This window comes from Psammomys obesus, unplaced genomic scaffold, assembly GCF_907164565.1.
Source record: "Psammomys obesus unplaced genomic scaffold, mPsaObe1.curated_primary_1811, whole genome shotgun sequence".
Classification (NCBI taxonomy): Eukaryota; Metazoa; Chordata; class Mammalia; order Rodentia; family Muridae; genus Psammomys; species Psammomys obesus.
Genome location: NW_026596079.1, coordinates 18,994,424 through 19,005,645, shown reverse-complemented (window position 1 = coordinate 19,005,645; position 11,222 = coordinate 18,994,424). Strand labels below are relative to the sequence as shown.

The 11,222-nt window shown below is 47.1% G+C and overlaps 1 protein-coding gene across 3 annotated transcripts in view; it reads left to right on the top strand.

The window, feature by feature from the left end:
• Window positions 1–9,302, top strand: part of Zhx2 (zinc fingers and homeoboxes 2) — a 149,316-nt gene extending 140,014 nt beyond the window's left edge. For all 3 annotated transcript variants that reach the window (XM_055626501.1, XM_055626503.1, XM_055626502.1), the window contains exon 4: window positions 8,063–9,302. The gene's annotated coding sequence lies outside the window, so the exon portion shown is untranslated. The remainder of the gene's footprint in view (window positions 1–8,062) is intronic.
• The last annotated feature ends 1,920 nt before the right edge of the window (window positions 9,303–11,222 follow it).

Sequence of the window (11,222 nt, the reverse complement as noted above, 5' to 3'; positions counted from 1 at the left end):
ACACACACACACACACACACACACACACACACACACACACACACACATTAAACACAGGATGATAGAAAGGCAGACAGCCTTGTGTCAAGCTGCTCCAAGGGGTTCAAGGATTAGATTTCTCCTGTGGGACTGGGTGTCTGTCCCAGTCAAGCCCCGAGTACTAACTTCTCCAAGTCTCATGGCAGTGACTTCTCCATGTCAGGCTCGCTGCAGCCTGAAGGTTAGGCACAACCATCAGCAATCCTTCCCAGCCCTTAAGTAATGTTGTCTTGATTCAGTTTCAGGGTTTGAATGATTTTTTTTTATTGATCTCACTGATAGACATTGCTTAGTGAGAGGCTGAAAAATATACTTTTTCCCTTCAAAAACTGAGTCAACCTACTTAAGCAAGACATTCTCAAGTGGATGCCTGAATGTGATCAAATGGGCTCTCATAATGCTGCTGCTGCTGCTGCTTGCTGATGGTGATGATGATAAGTTTCTATTTATTAGCATATACTATATGTTTAGCATTCTCTGAAACACATCTGTTAAGTCCTTTGAACCTCACCACCATCTAGGGAGGCAGGCACAGCTTTTCCTTGATCCCATAGAGTACAAAAGTTGCCAAAACTTGACACTACCTTTCATCGGTCAGGCCAGTGTCTAATCACTGAGGCCAACACCCGCTTCAATGGTGGCACCATGGCCACGCCCAGGCCAATAAATAGGATGTAGGCATAATGTGCTTGGGAGTAGAAGCTAATGTAACGTTCTTTATTAATTCCTTTCTTGTTACTGCGACAGTATACATGACAGAGACAACTTAGGCAAGGGAAATTCATTACTGGTTCACAGGAAAAGCATGGGAACAGGGTCGCCTCCATCCCCAGCAGTGGCTTCATTACAGTGTGGAGCAAGAAGCAGAGAAAGCATCCCAGATCCAGGGCAGATATATTCTTCAGAGGCTGTCTCAGGACCATAAGGTGGAGACGGAGCACTCAAAACACGAGCCCATGATAACTTTCAGAAGTACCTCAGTGTCCCACTTCATGCCAGGCACCATGAAAGTGTGCATGGCCCTGCCAAAAGGGCTGAGACACCACCCCTCTTTACCTGTCAGCCTAAAGAGGTAAGACATATACATTAACCAGAAGTCTACCCGAATTGTTCTTTTTGAAGGCTTTTTAAAAATTTTTATCTTAAATTATGTGTATGGAAGTGGGGATGGTTGTGCACGCAAGTGTATCGGCCTCGGAGGCCAGAAGAGGGTGTTAAATCCATTGGAGCTGGAGTTTAAGGCAACGACGAGCTGCACATCTTGGATTCTGGGAACCAAACGTGGGTCTTCTGCAAGAACGTTACGTATTCTATTCTTAATCATGCAGCCTCGTCTCCAGCCCCCACCATCTGGACTTTTTTATGAGTATACACACAGAAATTGGAGGAGCCCTGAGGGAGAAATGTGGCTTTTCTGGTAAAAAAAAAAAAAAAAAAAAGCCACCCACCAGCCCACATGTGCAAGCCTTCTTCTCATTCAAACAAAGGAAACTCAGAAACCTGAAGCAACTTGCCAGAATTCCGTCAGCCAGTGTCTAAATTTGGCTCAAGATCTCCAGCCACCATCTTCACAGCCTCCAGATTTCTGACAGTTTCCAACTCTTGATGATTAGTGATGGCTCAGGGAAGGTGTGAAATTTGTGAAATGTTAAAAAAAAAAAAAATGCCATGGCTCAGCTCATTTAAAATACTTAAGGCTGCTTAATTGTTGCATGCTGGCCACAGCTTAAAGTCCAGAGTATGTATGCCCCTCACACACTTTAGATTAGCTGTCTATACCTAGATAATGAATGGGTGAATGAATGAATGGTTATAAATGAATATAAATGAACGAATGAAGAATGAATGATCTACTCTAATCATTACTTCTCCTGTCTCTCTTCCCCACTAGACCTTTGAAGTCAGGGACCCCACTTCATCAGTCCCTAGTTCACTATGTCCACTTGGAGGAAGCGCTCAGTCATGGTTGTCTCAGTCTGCTTACTATTGCTAGTAACACAGGATGGATAGCTTTGAAAGAAAAAAGATTGATGTTGGCTACACTTCTGGAAGTGCATGGTTGAGTGACCATCTGGTGATGGCCTTCTTGCTAGAAGAATCCCAAAACAGTCTAGAAACAGGAAGCTTGGGGAGTGAGTGAGAATGTGTGTGTGTGTGTGTGTGTGTGTGTGTGTGTGTGTGTGTGTGAGGGAGAGGGAGGGAGGGAGACAGGGAGGATGAAGCGTGTGTTTCATGATATCTCTCTCTACCTTATATTCTAATTGCAATTATTAAAATGTTATTTGTACAAATGTATGGTTTCTTTATTGCATCTGTGGATGTGCTTTGGTAGCGTCCACCCTCATTCCCTCCCTTCGCTCCTTCTTACTCCCTAATAGTCACTCTTCTGCTTCCAAGGCTAGTGCTGTGTTGTTTTGTTCTGTTTTCTTTTGTTTCTACACCCAAGAGAATATATGTGGTGTTTGTCTTCCTGTCTCTGGGTTATTTCTCCTAACACAGTGAGCTCCAGACCCATCTGTGACAAGATTTCATTCTCCTTTATCATGAAATACTCTATTGTGTTATATACACAACGTTGGGTTCTGTCTGTCTTTTGACAGGTATCTAGATTTATTGCATATCTTGGCTCTTGTGGGCCACGTTGCAGTAGACATGGCTCTGCAGACATCTCTATGTGCTGCCTTTGGGTCCTTTGGCTATACAGCTAAATCAGGTGGCAGTTCTATTTTTAGCTTTTTACTTTGTTTGATGTTTGGTTAACAGTTGAGTTGCTGTAAGGCTCAGTAAGGCTCCCATAACAGAATCCCAGAATGCTTAGATAGCAGATTTGTTTCACAGTTCTGAAGGCTGGGAGTTCAAGGTCAAGATGTCAGAGCTACTGGCATCTCATGAAGCCACACTCCTTGGTTTACCGGAAGCCCCCTTCTCACTGCCTCCTCACAGGGACTCTCCACCGTGTGCTCACACCCTCGCATCTTTTTCTCTGCTTACCCAGTCCTATTAGAGTAGGACTTAACTGTTCTACACTTAATTACCTATTCAAAGGTCTTATCTGCAAATACAGGGCCACAATAGACACAGACAGTTCAGTCTCTAACACTGAGAGAGCTGTCTGTTGTTATTGAAATTAAGTGAGATAATAAATGAGAGCCCCTAGGCACTGGCATTAAGATCGGCACCTGTTCAGTAGAGACACCTGTGAACTTTTTTTCTGCCTCTCCATATGGTGAACTTGGCTGATTACTTCTTGTCTTTCCAAACTGACATTTGCTGTTGGACCCTAGCTGTGCAAGCGCGTACCATTCATTCACTGTACATCAAGAGGAGTGTGCGTGAAAGTGTGCGTCACAGGCCTGTGACGGCAACTTGGGCTGACATTTGCTGGGTATTTGCCATGCCAGGCACTGCTCAAGCACCTTACATGTGCTCAGCCATCCTCACGGTGCAGGCAGCATGAGTTTCCTCATGTAAGGCCAATAGAAAAGAAGAAAAGAACAGGTAGAAAGTAGTTTGGGATTCAAACTCAAACCTAGAATTATAACCCTTGTCCTGATAGCTATTATCAGCTTAACACAGCCTACTGTCAGCCATCGAGGGGAGAGCCTGAATTGAGTAATTGTGTACATCAAATTGGCCTATGGGCAGGTCTTGGATGTTGACTGACGTAGGAGGTCTACTCTCACTGTGGGCTGTGCCTCCCAACTACATAAGAAAGCTACGTGACTATAAGCAGCCTAGGGACCAGCAACCAGCATCCTCCAAGGCTCCTACTTGTACTGCCTTGGCTATGAACACAGTGAGTTCCTTGTGAGAGGCAATGTGTTGTGGACTAATGAGCAGGCCTGTTTTCAAGTTCCTGCCTTGACTGCCCTCAGTGATGGACAGTGATCTAGAAGAGTAAGCTAAAACAAACCCTTCCTCCCCTAAGTTGCTTTTGGTCAAGGAGTTTTAGCATAGCAACAGAAATAAAACTGGAACACTAATGGTCTAATACAGTGGAGATATGATTCCACTGTATTCTCTTGAACCCTGCTGGACACTGCCTGACTGTGGAAGGGAGCAGAAGGAACATCATGGCCCTCAGATGCAAACTCCTCTTGAGTCCCCCTGAACAGCCTGGGGTGGCATTTATCCAGCCCATAGGTTTTAGCAAGCTCTCCTGCCCAGAAGCCCCTTGAGACAGCCATCAAAAGAATGGAGAGCTTTAGCCAGCTGAGGCAAACTGGTCCCAGGTCTAGTCTGAGGTCAATTTGGATTGATAGTTTTCCAGTCCCCTTGGAAGTTGCTTAATCCCCCTCCATGTCAACTTGAATTTTTTTTTTTTTTAAATTCTAGTTGAAGTCAGGCCATGCTCTCTGTCCCCGATAAGACAAATGACTCAGAAATGTTACGGAGGTTTAGACAACAGAATGGTGTTGAGCAGGGGTGGAGTTAGGGAGCCTGGGGTCACCCTGTGGATAGAAAGGTGTAGTTGTACTTTTTTAAAACTCTTATTTACGTTTCTTTTATCTTTTTCCCCCCACTCCACCCCAATCCCTTCCAACAGCCCAACAACAGGAGAGAGAAAAGGTTAGTGGGAGAGGGGACGCAGTTCTCTAAGCTGCTTCCTGCTGGTTAGGGTCGTCAGTTTCCATTGAGCCAGTCCAGTCCTCCTTTCAGGAGAGCTCCAACTTCCTGTCTCACAACAGAAACCAGGAGCAGCAGGGGGCAAGCAGCAGCCTTGTTCTCGGAGCCCTCCCTCCACGCTCTCTGGGCTCTGGCATTTATTCTCTCTCCAGAGTCCTCAGATTTAAATTATCTGCAGCTGGCAAAGAGCCCCTCTCAGAGCCCGCACGAAGCAAATAGTCTGCTTCTGCGGACCATCTGAATCAGTCTCACAGCCCACACCTGGGAGCAAAACAAAAACACTTTTATGCCCACAACAGAAAGGTGCAGTATCTTCTAGAGATCTGCTGTACTGTGCAAGTCCCTATAGTGAACAATCAGGTATTATGTACTACAAATGTGTTAAGAGGGTAGATTGCATATTAAGTCTTCTTACCACTAAGAAAAAAAAAAAATAAGAGGGAGAGAACATTTTGGAAGGGGCTAAATATGTTCATTATTGGGTTGGATGACACTATCATGAACATGTGTATGTCCAAATTCACCAAATTGTGTACATTGTTATATGAGCTTTTGAATACCGGTAAAGTGGGGGAAGATTACTGTAAGAAGGTAACGTTAGAATCTAGCCCCTCCCACTCCCGTGGGCAACAGTAAGCTTGCAGCTGAGACATGGTCCATGAGCCCCTATATCATAGACAATCCAGTGCCTGGATCTCTCATCCAGGCAGTCAGATTACAGCACAGCAACACATCCTGCCCTTCATACCCTTCCCTGCCTCTGCCTGGGTACCAGAGGGCGTGGCTGCAGGCTCATGCAATGAAACCCATAGCGGTCCTCAAAGCAACATGAAGAGGCTGCCTCCTCGGCCACATAAGCTCTCATGTTCCTGAGAGTCCTGGCCATGCTGTCAGCCCCTGTTGCTGGGGCCCGAGCTATCCTCAGAGTTCCCTGTGTGCTATTGCCTTTCCGTTTGTCTGTCCGTGGCTATTAAAAACTCTTCTGATGAACCCTTTCCTCCTCCAGTAATCTTTCTCTGTATCCTCTTGAACCCACCTCCATCCAAAACCTAACAATGACCTACAGAGGAACTGCAGTTAAACTGAAAGTATGTTTCTTCCCAACAGTAACAGAGGCCCAGTGATGGTGGGGTAAAATGGTTAGGGGAGAGCCTGGCCTCAGTGAGTAAGCAGTACACTTGCTTAGCCTGCCTACACAGTTTCCACGTGGAAGACAAAAGCCAGGCTCCAGAGCCCCATGCTGCTGGAGTCAGGATTCATGGCACATCTGTGAGACAGGCATTTTAAAATGCCCCACTGCAAATCTCATACACTTTCCACCGTGGGGAGTTGGACTCAAGGCTCCCTTTCTGCTCCCTCAGTCATGACACTGAGCCCCACCCTGCATAGGTGCATGGCCCTGTGTCGTTTGTCCCTTACAGTCTAAGAGGTGTAACGCTCAGCTTCAGATAAGGGCACAGTGGTTGTTCGTCCCCTCCCTCGTCCCCAAATGTGTTGAGAGGGGGTTGTAGCTGGCTTGGGTGACAACCACCACCTTGCCCATCCAGAACATCCTCATAGAACTCAGCATTATTCAGAGGAAGCTGGACCTAGTGATGGCAAGGACTTTAAGAGGCGATAGTACCAGACCCAGGAAAGCTTTCGTTCCCCTTTCCAGCAGCGCCTCAGCTCCAACTTAGAATATGATGGAAAAGATGCGCTGTAAGTGGACATCTGCAAGGCAGCAGCCACAGAGAACAAAGAACTTACCTTTAGCCTCATGGTGTCACCAGCAGCCAGTTAAGTAGAGCGAGGGGTAGTTTGAGAGAAAGACAGACAGACAGACAATGAGAATATGTAAATGAAGATATTCACTGTCTCTCTATTTCACGTAGTGAAGAATTATTCTCTCCCAAGTCCCCAGGGGCCCTGAGAGGAAGTCCTATGGGGAAAATTAGAAGGGAAAAAAAAGCTGTCACATGATTTGGGTGCAGTGGAAGAGAACAGTCGGAGAGACTATCCCCCAGCTAAGTCAGAACTCATTCTTGCAGGGCCTGAGGCTTGGTGGAGACCAGAGTGGCTCAAAAATGCCCCTCAGTGACAAAGTCGTGGGACCATGCCTGATGTGCCAGGGCCTCTGGTCAGAAGCCTGATACTAGAATATGCTGAGGGAAGAATACTTGTTGCAGATGGCGAAGGGGCTCTTCAGGTCAGAGCTGGCTCCACTTGCCATGCTTTCTTTAATGGGAACACAGTAGGGCTGTGAGAAACACAGGCCTGGGCCATCATGCAGGCACAGCCCACTCTCACGTTACAGCCAGCAGGACCCTTGCACTGGGCTCCCATTTCCAGCCTCACTTTGTCAGTTCTGCCAGCTCCTGAGCCCTGCCCACGGCCACATACGATGGGAACGTCAGAGTGCAATTAGAGTCCAAGGGACCTGAAGAATGTTTCCGGGGTCTGGAGCCATGTACACGTAATTGAGATAACTGAAAAAAGGAAAAAAGGGGAAGGGACAAGGCTTTGTCTTCCGTTTTCTGGGTCTGACTTTTGGTCGATCAATCAGTCCTAAGAACTTGCTCAACACTTTATCATCATCATCATCATCATCATCATCATCATCATCATCATCATCATCATTGTTATTACAAATGGTTGGAGGAACTTAAATGCTTATAACCCACATTTTAAAACTATATAGGGAAGGCTGATAAGATGGTTCACTTGGTAAAGGTGATTGCAACCCTGAGTTTGATTCTTAGAGCAGAAGCAGGATGGAAAAAGAAAAACGACTCACACAAGTTGACCTATGACCTCCACATGTGCAGCATCTCTCTCTCTCTCTCTCTCTCACACACACACACACACAAACACACACACACACACACACTTAAAATTTACATCTAAATCAGGAAAGGCAAGGCAGTGTTTCTTGATTCCCTGTAAGTCAAACTTTTCATGAATACAGCAAAATACCTGACAAGATGAATCAAAGCAGTTCAGGCCATGGTGACTTGGGGCTGTATCTCTGGGTCTGGGGTGAGGCAGAGTGCGATGGCGGCGGGAATGCATGACTGACAGAAAGCCGAGAGAACCGGAAGCAGCCAGGGACAACACAACCCCAAGAACTCTCCCCTGGCGTCCTACTTCTTTCCATTGGGCCCTACCTCCCAAAGCATCCATAGCTTCCCAAAATAACCCCACCAGCTGGGGACCCAGGGTTCAAACACAAGCGGACCTGTGGGGGGCATTTGAGATTCAAACAAAGTCCCAACTTGAAGGCCACCTGCCCCTCCTTCAAACCCCAGGATAACTTTGGAAGAAGTCCCTCAACCTGCAGGAGGACTAGGAAGCAGCCTTCCACCCCAAGAAATGGCAGTCCTCTCTGACATCCCTTTGGTTTGTGTCATCCCTCTAGGGCACTTGGTCTGAACCGCTGCACTGACAAAGGGGAAGCTCTGCTTTGAAGAAAGAAGAAAGCCCCGCCCCCAGCGGCTGGGGGCCACCTCACCAGCGACTCTGAGTGGAAGCGCTTCAGCGGTGTGTGCCTGGAGGCCACGGCAACTCCGGAGCTCTCAGTGTCCCTCCCAGAAGCTGGGTGGGAATTGTTCATAGTGCCAAAGTCCTACTACTGCGTTTTCAATGGGTCCCTGTACATAGTCTCTGCCTTGGCCCCGCCTCTTGCTTTACTGGAACTGATTTATATGATGTGGGAATTTTGTTACCTTTTTAATCGAGGGCAACTTCCTTTTTCCAGCACTTACATGGTAAGGTGTTTGCTTTTTTTTTTTTTTTTTTTTTCTCCCCGGAAGGAGGGCTAACCACATTGCTTTTCTCTTTTTTTCTTATAATTTTATTAACGAGAGGGAGGACACGTTAGTGCCACTGTAGCTACTGGATTTTAGGTAGGAGAAAAAAAAATTTTAAGGTAATTTGACATTTGGGAGATGTCTGGGTGGGAAGGGCTGGGGTTGGTTCTCTGGCTCGAAGTGGACCAGGTTCACAGATAGCAGACCTTCTGCATCAAGCCCATTCCCCTTTCCCCCATGGAACAGACCCTGCCTCTGTTCCATGTAAAGAGGTGGGTCTGTCTGGCTTCCCAACTGCTTTGGATAATTGGGGAACAGGTGTCCGCCCTCTTGACAAATCATTTTTAAAATACCAGCAGAAAGGGCTCCCTCGATGGATGATGCTATTGTTATCCTTAGAAAATTAAAAGAGAGAGTGGTCTTCCTGTCTAGATGGTACAAAGGTAAACATCTCTGGTTTTCTTCTCTTCCTCACTGCCTTTCCTTGGTGTGGCATTTGACAAGATTTCAGCCTGAAGCCTCACTATGAATTTTTTGTTGTTGTTCGTGTGTGTGTGTGTGTGTGTGTGTGTGTGTGTGTTGGGCCAATTTTAGATACCTGAGTGCACTTTTTTTTTAGTTAGTCCTAACTTTTAAAGAAGGAAAGCCAAGACATATATCTCATGTAAATGTCGCAACATGGATTCTGTTTGCTGTCCTTGTCCCCTCTCCCACTCCCCAGACCCTTGACCCCACTTGAGTACACTGCACAAATAAAAAGCTAGGGAGTTTGAATAAAAGCAGTTTTTCTAACTTGTTGCTCATTTGTTGTAACTCAATAAAGCAAAGACTAAACATTTTTATAACCTTCCCACCGCTCCTTGTTCTTCATTGTTCTGTGGATTCTGAGGCCTCAGCCTGTGGTCCTGATTTGGCCCCCTCTCACTGCCAATTCATTATGGCCATAGTTTTTAATGATTATATTTTAAGTGTGAGTGTGAGCCACCGTGAGCCACCGTGAGCCACGTGTCATTGCAGCTGGTTTAATCTGAGAATCATGACTAATAGTCACCCTGAACTTAGAATTCATTCAAGACTTTCCAAGGTCAAAGCCTACACCCACCCACTGTGTAAAACGTCTCTAGTGTCTAGATCAGTCTCTGTCACATACACCCTTGTGGTTGCCTTCAGCCCTGGGCATCTGCAGACAAGACAGTGGTGCCCATGGGTAAAGGGCACAGAGATAAATCACTCCAGAGATGATCTCAGGGAACAGTGTCCGATTTTATTACACGAGCAGCCACTTAGGCAGCGGAAGCCTGTGGTGGGTTAGCACGTTGCCTGGGATTGGACAGTAAGTGCTCAAACCACCAGGGGCTCTGTGTGGAGGAAGCGCTTGAAGGGAGCCATGGAGAGTGCAGACTCATCTGCAGGCAGCCACCAGCTACTCACACTACTTCAGAATTCAGGGTCCTGGCTTCGGGGGCATGGGGCACCATGCTTCTTATTCAGAAGCACAGTGTGCCAGGTAGGCTGGCTGCCAAGCTGTGCCTGCAAAACACCGCCTACCTGTGCTGACAAGTCAAGCTTGATGAGGCCAGAGGCTTAGAGGCTTCCTAAGGCTCTTGAGAAGGGAAGCCAGAAATGGAGAGTCACAGCTGAGGAGGGGTTCCTCTGAGTGTCCACCCAGCCAGATAAGAGGCTAGGCAGTCTAGGACAGGAGCCACAGGCTCGAGTCCAGCAGGAGAAAGGAATGGTGTGGTTCCACCTTTCCATCATGGGGGGGGGGGGCTGGCCTCCATGCATCTTTCCTCTTTCTGAGTTCCAGGGAGACAGGGACCAAGGAAGGGAGGGAGAGAGGGAGAGAGAGAGGGAGAGAGAAGGAGAGAGAGAGATTTAGCATTGGCTTGCATAGCTGACTCATTCTGGTCTCTACATTGCCTTTCTCCCTGTGTTCTCAGCACCCAGCCCCTCATCACCCCCATGCTGTCCTGTCCCTCCCATTAATGAGTGTCTCCAGCCCATCACCACAGGTGATTGCACTTCCCTCCTGCTTTTTACCACCCTTGCAGCTAGGCTTGCCTCTTGGAAGCAATTTAAACGAATTCTTCCAGCAAGTCAGTGGGAGCTACCATCAAATGCCTAATGTCTGCAGAAGCCAAAGAAAAGGCCCTGATAATAGGCATGAGTGAAAAACACTGGGAAGATGGTTGTGTCTTTTAACAACCTAGCAAAATGTGTCAGGCTGTGCTTCTCCGGTGGGAATGACTGAGGAATGGCGGACCTAGGAGAGAGATGCTTTGGGACAGGCAGGGTTCTTGAAGAGGTGGGAGAAAGCAGCAGGTGGAGGGGCCAGCTGCTGGTTCCATCTGCTGGGAACCCTTTGTATTCCTAGCACTTCCTTCAAGGGATTTTCTCTTCTGTGGTCAGTCTTCTGTTGAGAGTGGGGGATGGCCATCATGGAGACTCACCTCCCCCACCCACCCCCACCCACCCTCCATCAGGAGAGTACCATCACACTTTAATACACCTAGACAGGTACAGGGCTACACACAAAACCCTATCTGGACCAGCCAGGTTCTGGGAGAAAGGACCAATTTTTCCAGTGGAGATAGTGAGTGTGGTAATATTTGCCAGGAGCCAGGTTCTAAAACTTTTTCTGGGAGACACAAACAAATATCTATGCACTCAAGATAGGACACCAACAGACCCAAATAAACAGTGCCGACAAGTTTAGCCTGATGAAGCAATAAGTTTATTAGGGAATGCTTACAAGAGTGTGGGTAAGTC